Source organism: Anolis carolinensis, chromosome 1, assembly GCF_035594765.1.
Source record: "Anolis carolinensis isolate JA03-04 chromosome 1, rAnoCar3.1.pri, whole genome shotgun sequence".
Classification (NCBI taxonomy): domain Eukaryota; kingdom Metazoa; phylum Chordata; class Lepidosauria; order Squamata; family Dactyloidae; genus Anolis; species Anolis carolinensis.
In genome coordinates, this window is record NC_085841.1 from 99,252,907 (window position 1) to 99,265,321 (window position 12,415).

The following is a 12,415-nucleotide window of genomic DNA, read 5'->3' on the forward strand; positions in this document are numbered from 1 at the left end:
CTTCATCCCCATGAACTGCTTGACTTCATGTTCATAAAACTTCAGGAACCTGTTCCTGTGACACAGCCACCGCACAGTGATAAACAAGATCACCATACTCGGAGTCAAGATCATTCAGTAACTCCTTTATACTGCCAGCTGTTAAACTCTCTGCTTTTCGCAAAGTTTATACATGATACTACTGTTGACATCACATTGTTGAGCTGTAACAACTGCACAGAAACGTTCTTGGTATATAATACAATGGCATATAATTAAATCACTTGAGACGATTCAGTTCTTTCTTGACAAATAAAACCAACCCTTTTTGCAAGTGAAACAGGGTTATGTCTGTTATGTCAAAACAAGTCAAAGAGGAACACTGGAAAATTCCTGGATAATCCTTCAGTGATTTTTCAATATCTTGTGCTACATCAGTAATCCAATCTGAGACTGTTCTCCAAGATATACTATATTACTTTGTCTGGTGCTAACAGCTCTGGAGCAGCTACTATGCACTGTAGAATTAATATAGTTCGATGCCACTTTGACTGCCATGGCTCCAAACTATAGAATCCTGGGAGTTATAGTTTCTAGAACCTCTTCACATGGGACAATATAGCCCCGTTTTGCCACTTTTAGCTGGGGCTTGGACGGAGCCTGCTGAGCGCCATCAGACGATGCATGGCAGGCCCTGCCCACGTTCCTCCTGAAGTGGAGAAGCATCAAAATGTGCTTCCTCCTCCACCACAGGGAGGAAAGTGTGAGCTACCTGCACTTTCCTCCCTTTTCCCCCCATATGATGGAGGAAAGTACAGCATGGCAACGTTTATTGCTTAGAGATGTGCGCGAAAAATTTTCCTTCGTTTCCTTCGTGCTATTGTTTTGTGTCAACCGTTCGTCTACACGAAACAATAGATGGAAATGATGGAAATAAATATATAAATATTGAAAGCAGCACAGTCATTGGGCTTGTTTTCGTTTTCAGCCACATGGCCTCCATGCCTACAATTCACTTCCTCATGCATCAGAGAAGGAGGCGGGGAGAAGGTGATCCCTGGCCAGTTGGAAGGCACTTCTGGGACTGGGAGGTTTGGGGTTTGGGTTTGGTGATTTTGACTGGCTGCTGCTTGCCTCATTTTAAAAAAATCTTTTCCTTTCCTTATTGCGTTTCCTTTCTCTTCTCCGCTTATCTCACTGGCTCAATTGCCTGTCTCTGCCTTGTTCCTCTGTTTCCTTTGGTGATTTATTTTACATTTTTGAAAGCTGCCCATTTTGAAAGCCACTTTGACTGCCATGCCTCCAAACTATAGAATCCTGGGAGTTATAGTTTTACTAAATGACTTCTAGAACCTCTTCACATTGGACAATATAGCCCTCATGGACCAGCCCATCCCAGAGCTTAGCCTTCCTTATGGTTCTCCCTCTAGTTGCCAGTTATCAATCAGTCTGGTTGCCATAATCTTGGTTTTCTTGATGTTTAACTGCAACCCAGCTTTTGCACTTTCTTCTTTCCCCTTGATAAGGCTCCTCAGCTGCTCCTCACTTTCAGCCATCAGAGTGGTATCATCTGCATATCTAATGTTGTTAATGTTTCTTCCAGCAATTTTAACTCCAGCCTTGGATTCATCAACCCCCGCACATCGCATGATGTGTTCTAGGTACAAGTTGAATAGGTAGGATGAAAGTATACAGCCCTGCCGTACTCCTTTTCCAATCTTGAACCAGTCTGTTGTTCCATGGTCTGTTCTTACTGTTGCGACTTGGTCGTTATAGATTTCTCAGGAGACAGATAAGGTGACTTGGTATCCCCATACCACCAAGAACTTGCCACAATTTATTATGATTCACACAGTCGAAGGCTTTAGAATAGTCAATAAAACAGTAATAGATGTTTTTCTGAAACTTCCTAGCTTCCTCCATTATCCAACAGATATTGGCAATTTGGTCTCTCTTAAGGCCGTTCTTAAGAAAATTAAAGGAGTCTTGACATTGATTTGGCTGTGCTTTCTTAATGCAATCAAACAAAGGGGCTACCTTCGAACTAAAATTTGGTATGAACCCACGATAAAATCCTACAACACCAAGGAAAGGTCTAATTTCCTTCTTAGTGTTGGGCATGGGCCACTCCTGAATGGCTTAAACCTTATAGGGCAGGATTTTTCCACCTCCCACTAGATGTCCCAGGTACTTTACTTGTGACCTGGCCAGTTGGCATTTGGCTGCCTTGATCATTAGACCTGCCTCCCTAATCCTGTGTAGTAACTTTGCCAGATGTTCCAAATGCTCCTCCCAGGTAGGGCTAAGGATTGCAATGTCATCAATGTAAGCTTGGATAAAACCTTTCAACCCTACTAGCATTTTGTCAATTAGTCTCTGGAAAGTAGCGGGGTATTTTTTAAACCAAATGGGAGGACTCAAAATTCATACAGTCCATCCTGGGTCACGAAAGCTGTCTTTTTCTGATCTTCCGGATTCATGGCTACCTGCCAGTACCCTTTTGTAAGGTCTAGCCCCTAAGGTTTCCACCAACTCATCTATCCATGGCATAGGATACACATCCGGGACGGTCACCTGGTTGAGTTTTCAGTAATCAACACAAAACCTGATGGTATTGTCTGGCTTGGGGACTAGGATAACAGGCGATTACCAGGTACTTCTCAGATGATACTATTAGTCCCAGATCTAACATCTCCTGTATCTCATTGGAGATTGTTTGTGCCTGCTCCCCAGTGACTCGATAGGGTGGGGATGTTATGGAGCTGGCTTCCCCAGTATTGATGCGAGAACAAGCTAAATGTGTCCTCCCCAGCAGACTGAAAAAATATTTATTTATATTCACTGTAAAACAGCTTGTAACTGCCACTCCTGTGTTGGGGATAGATCTGTGTTTGCCGTTAAATCAGGAAAGATGTTTTCCTGATTTATTTCCCCCCAACCTGATAAAGAAATCACTCCAGGTTTTACATGGGAAACCTGCAACACAAGATGACTTCTAGAATAGTAGGGTTTCAGTATGTTTACATGTAATTTCTTACACCTCCCCCATCTGTTTCCCTTGTGACCAGATAATTCACATCAGACATCTTTGTATAGTATATGGGCCTTCCCAAGCCACTTCCAGTTTCTTCTTAGGTCTAGGCCTCAGCACTAAGACCTGGTCTCTGGCTTTAAATGTCCGATGTCTGGCATTAGAGTCACTCTGTTGTTTTTGTCAGTGCTGAGCTGACTTCAGGTTCTCCGCTGCAACGTCTCTGATGGAATTAAGATGTTGTTGCAGCCAGGTTACTAACTGGAGCACCATTCAGGGATATACAACTCCTCTGTTGAAGCAACTCCACTGGCTTCCTGTTAGCTTCCGGGCACAATTCAAAGTGCTGGCTTTGGCGTACAAATCCTTAAACAGCTCTGGTCCAACTTACCTCTCAGAAGCTATCTCCCCCTACGGGCCACCCTGCAGATTAAGATCTTCCAGTGAGGCCCTGCTCTCGGTCCCACCACCGTCACAGGCAAGGACGAGAGACAGGGTTTTTTCGGTGGTGGCTCTGCGGCTGTGGAACTCCTTGCCAAGGGAGATTAGGGAAGCCCCCTCACTCATGTCTTTTAGGAAACAGCTGAAGACATGGATGTGGGCCCAAGCTTTTGGCCCATCCTAAGATATGAGTTGATATGACCTGATGAATTCTGTGAATTAATATTAAGTCGAACACAGACTGGCTCAGATTTTGGCTCGAAACTTCCCCTGTTGTAATGGTCGTATGGTTTTAATTGTTTTAATTTGATTTGGATATCAGCTTTTATTTATGTTTTATGTTTGTTTTTTTCTACATATTATATTATATGTGGCATTTATTCTGCCATTGTGTAAGACCGCTCTGGGTCCCCCTGGGGGAGAAGAGAAATAAATACTTTATCGAATTGTTTGCAGCAGTCCTTTAGTTTTATCCCTTGCCTTTCTGACTAACTGGCAAACCACATATGTTTGACAATAGGCTTGTATGTCTTTCCCCATGTTTGGCCAATAAAATCTGGCTTGTACAGTCCCCAATTTTGTTGATGCCTAGATGACCACTGAAAGGGACGTTGTGAGCCAACTTCATAATGTTGAGGCAATAGGCTCTTGGGATAACTAACTGCTTCTCTCCTCCCACAAGATGGTATCCTTTTTTCTTCATGCCACTCTATAGAGTCTGTCTTTAATGGTTTTTAAAAGACAGGACTTCTCTATTGTAGGCTCTGAGCTTTCTGATTCCGCCATTTCCTATAATTCCTTAAGAGATTCATCTTCTCTCTGTTTTTTCTGGAACAGTTCAGCATGAACACTATCTAATTGAAATGGGATATCCTGGGAAGTATCAGCTTGTGTCAGTAGCCATTTCTGAGGTAAAGTTTGTACTTCTTTCCTCTCTTCCCTGGCTCATTGTTACTACACTGACTTGGCTACAGTGTTTGGCTAAGTCACTTCCAATAATAACAGGGACTTCATGCTGGTCCATGACACCGATCTACCACATGCCTTCATATGTAGGAACCTTTGTGGAACAAACTATACATACATATGACTGGGTTGCTGTGAGTTTTCCATACTGCATGGCCATGTAACAGAAGACTTCTCTCCTGATGTTTTGCCCACATCTTTGGCAGGCATCCTCAGAGGTTGTGAGGTCTGTTGGAAACTAGTCAAGTGAGATTTATATATCTGTGGAATGTCCAGGGTTGGAGAAAGAACTCTTGTCTGTTGGAGGCAAGTGTGAATGTAGCAATTGGCCACCTTGATTAGCATTGAATGGCCTTGCAGCTTCAAAGCCTGGCTGCTTTGTTTATTAGTTCAGTCACTTCTGACTCTTCGTGATCTCATGGACCAGCCCACGCCAAAGCTCACAGCCAGCAGTCACCACCCCCAGCTCCTTCAAGGTTAAGTCAGTCACTTCAAGGATGCCATCCATCCATCTTGCTGCCTCCAGGGGCAAACCAAGAATGGGCGACTTGGAAGTCCCTAAACAAACTCAGAAGCAGAGTGGGCAGACAACTTGGCAAGATGGCACTACCTGGAGGAAGCCTCCACCTTGTGTGACTGTGGAGCAGAACAAACAACTCCGCATCACAGAACAAGTACTTGGTATTCTCGCGAGATTTCGCAAGATTTCTGTGAGATGTGTTGTCGAAGGCTTTCATGGCCAGAATCACAGGGTTGTTGTATGTCTTTCGGGCTGTGTGGCCATGTTCCAGAAGCATTCTCTCCTGACGTTTCGCCCACATCTATGGCAGGCATCCTCAGAGGTTGTGAGGTATGGAACCATACCTCACAACCTCTGAGGATGCCTGCCATAGATGTGGGCGAAACGTCAGGAGAGAATGCTTCTGGAACATGGCCACACAGCCCGAAAGACATACAACAACCCTATTTCTGTGAGATCTCGCAAGAATACCAAGTACTTCCTTGTTCAGCGGCGAGTGACCCAATGGTTGCCGCCGCCGCTTCGAGTGCGCCCAGCAAGGGCTGTGCCCGAAGCAGAGGCTTCATGGGCCTCCATAAAGAACCAGGCCTGCTTGCCCACAATGTCCTGCCTCATGTATGGAGGAGGAGTTGTTTAAAGCTACTGACAATGTGGTCGCTGTTGCCTGGTTTTGGTCTAAAAATATTTAACTGCTTGTGATTCCTTTAACACTTTTAAAATTATTTATTATGCAATGCTTTTGACACAAAATAATCAATCTTGCCCTTGGTCAACCTTTCTTCCTTTTTCCTTCAATTTTCCCCAGCATCATTATCTTCTCCAAGCTTTCCTGTCTTCTCATTATGTGGCCAAAGTACTTGATCTTTGCCTCTAATATCCTTTCCTCCAGTGAGCAGCCGGGCATTATTTCCCGGAGTATGGACTGGTTGGATCTTCTTGCGGTCCAAGGCACTCAGAAGTTTCCTCCAACATCACAGTTCAAAAATGTATCTCTCTTCCTTTGCTCAGCCTTCCTTATGGTCCAGCTCTCACGTCCATAGGTTACTATGGAGAATATAATTGCTTTAACTATGCAGACCTTCATTGCCAGTGTGATGTCTCTACTCTTCACTATTTTATTGAGGTTGCCCATTGTTCTCCTCCCAAAAAGTAAACGTCTTCTTGAAGGGGCAAAGATGTAAAAGATGTAAAAAATACTCCTCTTAATCCAAAGTCAAAAGCAGGAGGCCCCTTTTTTGTGAAGAGGACGAGGAAAAACACCGCAAAAGTTGGATCTTCGAACTGCAAAAGAATTATTTATTGCGTGGCCATAGCAATGTGACAAATACATGCAATCAAAGGATTTGTCCGAATTTCCAAAATGGTTGTGAGGGTTTTATCACCTCTCAGAAATTAGCAAGCATATCCTTATTGGCTTACAAAGATCATTTACCCCATTTGTCTAATGTCTACGTCACAAGCATCTTAACCATCATGCAATCCCATTGGTTTTCTATGCTGTAACAACATGTGATTCTTTAGACAATGGTGCTTTCATGTTACTGATGAAGAGACTTCCATCTTGTCTCTTTGCATCGGCTGAGGCCCCTCCCACCATCTCCAACTGACGCTCGGGTGCCAGAGCTAAGAGGGGGCCATGAAGAGACTTCCATCTTGTCTCTTTGCATCAGCTGAGGCCTCTCTCACCATCTCCAGCTGACGCTCGGGTGCCAGAGCTAAGAGGGGGCCATGAAGAGACTTCCATCTTGTCTCTTTGCATTGGCTGAGGCCCCTCCCACCATCTCCAACTGACGCTCGGGTGCCAGAGCTAAGAGGGGGCCATGAAGAGACTTCCATCTTGTCTCTTTGCATCAGCTGAGGCCCCTCCCACCATCTCCAACTGACGCTCGGGTGCCAGAGCTAAGAGGTGGCCATGAAGAGACTTCCATCTTGCCTCTTTACATCAGCTAGAGGCCCCTATCCGCAATAACATGCTATGCTAGTTTTATATCTGGAGTAGAATGAAGAACGCGGGGCCGGGAAGACATCTTTCCACCATGTCTCCTGTATCAATTTAATGATATAATGATATATAATAATATTATACTATACCAATATTATAATACATTGTATATACATGTAATATTAATAATAATATTATGATGTAATACAATGTAATAATTATTATAATTCACTATTATAATTGTATATTTATATTGCATGCAATATTACTAATAATATTGCGATATAGTTGTATAATATAATATATTGTATGTATATATACTTGTAAACCGCCCTGAGTCCCCTTCGGGGTGAGAAGGGCGGTATATAAATGTCGCAAATAAATAAATAAATAAATACTGACCCTGACTTGTTGCAAGTATACGCTCGAAATCATATGGGAACCGGTTCTGACTTAATGTATTGTTATTATTTGAAAGTAACTTCTTTTCCCTGGAACAACTCTTTTCCCAAACATCAACATTTTCTCTCAAGCGCAGGCCTTTTCTCAAACACAGGCCTCTTGCAACTTAGGTCAATCAAAACATATGGGACTTATAGCCATTACAAGTATCTGAAAATTCTTTTTAAACCCACGTCTCTCTCATTCCCTACTTTTTTTTCGAAGATGAAAGTCTTCAAAAGCCAAGATTGCGCACACACAGAGCAAAGAAGCAATCAGACTATCGCCATACAGTGACCCCCTGTTCTGTGGCCAATCATCCGCATCCACTCTGGATGTTTCTGCCAACTCTGGATTTTCTGGTGTAGTCCCTGTGATCTCACTAGGAAACAACATCCAAGAGTTGTATGTCTTCTGTCTTTAAAAGGGCCACTGCAAAGGATATTGTAACTCTATTAGCATATATTATCATGGTGAAACAACACAAGAATATCAATAACATTATGACAATTGCAATCTCAGACATGACCAGTGTCTTCACTCACTGTAGGTCAAGAAGTCAAGAGGTGAGAGAACTCTACCAATATGAGTTCTGAATGTACTATGTGGTGTATTTTGGATATATCCTTTTTGATTTGTCCTGAATGACAACAAGTTGTGTTTTGTACAATTGCCAATCTGTGTTGCATCTGGGTGTTGGCAAAACAGTCTACTCCCGATTGGAGGGATTGCAAACCTCTTATAATGTAGTTTGCCAGATTCTCTAACTTTTGCTGGAATGCGTTGGATTCTGTCTAACGTTCAGAGCTAGTATGCCCTTTCACTGTATGCCCTTTTAATTGTGGCTCAGCCAGATTTGTCTCATGCCCTGGTGGCTGTTGTATGTCAAAGGATTTCCATCCTGCAAGAATTAAAATCTGGGGGCAGTGTCTTTTCTGCCCAACTCCCACAAGTCCAGTACAGTCCTGGCCCAATCTTGCCAGCGACTTTATGTATCAAATGTAATGTGGAGTTGTCTGTACATTTCAAGTTCTGCTTGGTTGCAGATGTCAGTGTCCTGTATGTCTGACAGGAATGCAATGAAGTCACATCTAGGGTATTGGGGCATGGTTTTTGTGAGGGTCCAGTGAGGTTTGGGCTGAGCCAAGTGATGTACAAAGGGGCAAAAGGGGATAAAGGTCTCTCCTCCTTAAAACAAAATGACTGGGATCTGTATAATCTGTTGTCTGTGGTGTGTTTGGGAAACAGGCTGTTTGCAGGTGTATGAAAATGTTGCACTTCACATTAGGGAGCAACTTTTTATGGAAGACAGAGTAGATTGTGGCACTGTTTGCAGGTGTGTGGTGTTTCTCCCTCGTAGGGTTAAGTGTGGACCTGAACATACCCAACAGTCCTGTGCTTGCAATCTTTCTGTCATGGCATTTATCAATTTGTGTGATGTATTTCTTTCCCATTCTGTTGTAATGGGGTGTGAAGGATTAACCAATTCAATGACATCAACTCTTCAATTTTAAAACAATAGTTCTACATCTTGACTGGAACAATGCAAGCAAATGAAAGCTATCAAGCTAACAATCAGAATCAATGGTGTGATGCCTCATGGGCCTTGTAGTCCTGCTCCTAGTGCCATCGTGACAGATGAAGACGAAAACATGGGGTTTTCACCGGTTCAACAAGAGCCGGAATCTTTCCAGCTGCCGGATGTTGATGTTTTCGCCCAAGAACCCAGTAAAACAGACCTTGGGCATTCCTCACCCCCGTTCCCTAGGAGACAGTCCTATTCTGCAGACAGGGGAGTGAGAGAACAGACTCGCAGGAGCTTACGGATTGCAGCTAAACAACAGGCTGATTAGCCATGCTTCCCTTGGGAAATTCTAAGGAGTTTCACATCTGGACAAAGTTGGGTTTCGTTTCCCGTTCTCTAGGGAAAGAGGTCGTTGGCAGGAAAACGAGACCCCAATATAGGTGCCTGGCACGTTAGAATTGTTGCGGAGTCAACAGAGCAGAAGCAACTTCGTGTTTCCAGCCTTGTGTGGACTTCGCAAAGTCCGCAACCCCAGTTCCTTGCCTTCCGGATTTGTATTCAAGATTTGTCTAGCTTTGTTTTTAGCCACGGACCTTGTTCTTAGAATCTCTGTTTCGCCTTGTTCCTAGTCACGGACCTTGTTTAATGATTCAAGTTTGTTTCCAGCCTTGTTCTCAAGCTACCTTGGATTTCAAAGACTCTGGGCATTTTCCCCACACTATTGCTTGGCAATAGTGTGTGTTTCGGTTATTGGATAATAAACTTTGAACTGTAATATCATTTATTGGACAATACATTTTGGGACTAAATTTGACCTCATTCGATAGGTCTGCTTCTGAACTATATTCTTCACTTGTTTTTATTACTTTTATATATTTACTTAATAAAGATATTAGATAGATATTGGTCTCTGCGTCTGGTTCTTGGTGCTCCGTTGCCACGGGCGTGACAAATGGCAGTATTAACCACTCTAACAATTCAGCAGTAAAACTTACTCAGGTTTTAGAAAGGATATAGTCCACAGTAGAATTTTGATCAAGCCCAGTCATTTGGCCTCTTCCGATGATGCATTCATTGTTAGGGCCAGAGGTGGCCATTCACATACATGTCCAACTTTCAGGTCTTTTCAGTCTTTGGCATAAAGTCAAACTGGGGGGGGGGGTGTTTCCTCTTCCTTGACCAAAGAAATAATGTTCAGTTAATTTGAAGAAAGTCTCTTTTCGTCCAATCAAGTCTCTAGTCTCTAAGAATAGTCTGTGTCCAACCAGTCTCTGGTCTTTTTAAAGAGAATTTCTGTGTCCAGGAAAGTCTGTAAAGAAAATTTCCATCTCTCACAAGGCTTTTGCTCTCATACCCAGCATACCCAGCGTGTGGTGTGGGGTAGACTCAACCCCTGCAGTTTGGGATTCCAAAACAGGCCTATCAGTAATAATGCCTTATGGATCTCCATTTTGGAAAACAGGCTTCTCAGTAACAATGCCTTATGGATTTCCAATTTAGGAACAGGAGTCCAAAAAGCTGAAAAAGAAAGCAGAAAGATAGTGAGAGAGAAGGGGAAAGGGGACGGGTTACCCATCTGTCGATCATCCTGTTCGGCATCACTTTCATCGGCCAATTCTTGTTGAAATCCCCCGTCTCTCCGTGGGTGGGGCAGGCAAGCCACTACTCAGCTCCCAAACAACCCCTCCATGGCTTCTCAACAAACGATTCATGGCCCTGCGACAAACGATTCCTCCATGGGCCTTCTTTTGCGATCTGCAGCAATCCTTTTACTCTGGTCCTGCTGCAAATGGTTAACTTATTTTATTCTTTGTCACGTTGTCTGCGTGTTATATTCTCCTTTTGGCTTAAAAAGCAAGATTTTTAGATGGCATATGAAAAAGTCCCTCATTGTCTCTCAAATCCGGCAAAAATCCAGGTTACTTGCAATGTCTCATTACAAAAGGTCCTAACCAGGAAGGTTGGGTCAAAATAGCAAATTGTATGTTGTTGAATTGGTGCATCTTTGTACCTGCCCCGAAAGGCTGAAGTGTCCTATCATACAGAGGTATAGGGTGACTGGCCCTAAGTCATGAGGAGAAGCAGTATCAGGGTGACCCCAGTCCACTCCCACCAAGTGTGCATCAGGTTTTAGGGATGTTCCACCTCCTCCTTGGTCTCCCAGAAGGAGAATGATGAATTTGACCCCATCTCTGAGCTTTCTAGGTCCAAGTCCTGTGTCATGCAACAGGGCCTAGCACTTATAGGTGGTGTGTTTGAGTTAAGAGTCCCCATGTTCAGATGTATCTGGATCAGAATCCCAAAAATCCCAACTTTCAGGGGATGACAGATAGTCCTCTGGAGCCCTGGGTCTGATTCCAACTCACTGTTGTCTCCAAGTATGGAATGAGCAAAGCACCTGAAAGGGTTTTGGGACCCCTCTTCTTATGCTATAGGGCCTTAGGATTTTTACACACTAGGTAACTAAGCAGCAATGTGGGATGGATACGAGAATGCCTTCTAAACTTAAGTTTCAGTTCTTGGAGTTCTCTTTCTGGCACTAGATCCCCTGGTATGATGCCAATAGTTAGAAGGTCCACTGAACTACTGGCCTTGTCTTTTCCCATGTATGTGTACACTGTCTAAGGAGATGTTGGGTTCAGCCACCCAAGCTGCCAATATCTCATGTTGTTTTATTAATGTACACTGGAGGCACTCTGTCTTGTCATTCCTGGTCCGGATTCCTGCAAAACTGGAGTTGCAGTGGGTCATCTGGAGAAGTGGACACCATCCACTCTGGCGAATCCAGGGCCACACACCGATCAACCTTATTGCAGTAGGAGCAATCAGAATCACCTATAGGCCTTCCCAGGCCTCTCAATAAACATGTCTCATAGACTTCCGGTTTTATCCCATACAGGAGCTCAGGACCTGTAAGAGACTAGCAAAAACAATGAAAGGGAAAAGAAGGGGAGGGAAATACTCATCCTTCCGGGCTGTATGGCTCTAGAAGCAATCTCTCTAGATGTCTCGCCCACATCCATGGCAGGCCTCCTCAGAGGTTGTGTTTTCGACAACACACTAATCTCTCTTGGATAAAACCTTTCTTTTCCGCATCCTTTTTTCTTCTTTTTTCTTTCCGCAAACAATTTGACGATCATCTATCCACTTGCTGCAATGCAATCTTCCACTCCAGTCCTGCTGCAGTGTTAAACTTACTCAATTCCCCTTTTACACCGTCTCGTTGCTACATTCTTTTTCTTCAGCTTTAACAAATCAAAGTTTGTTAATAACACACGTTGAAAAGAGTAAAAGGATTGCTGCATTCTGATTTCCTGACTGCAGTCTGTATCTGAAGTAATCTTCGCGCCTAGAAATACGAAGTCTGTCACTGCCTCCACGTTTTCTCCCTCTATTTGCCAGTTATCAATCAGTCTGTTTGCCATAATCTTGGTTTTCTTGATGTTTAACTGCAACCCAGCTTTTGCACTTTCTTCTTTCACCTTGGTGATAAGGCTCCTCAGCCCCTCCTCACTTTCAGCCATCATAGTGTCATCTGCATATCTAAGATTGTTAATGTTAATGCCATTT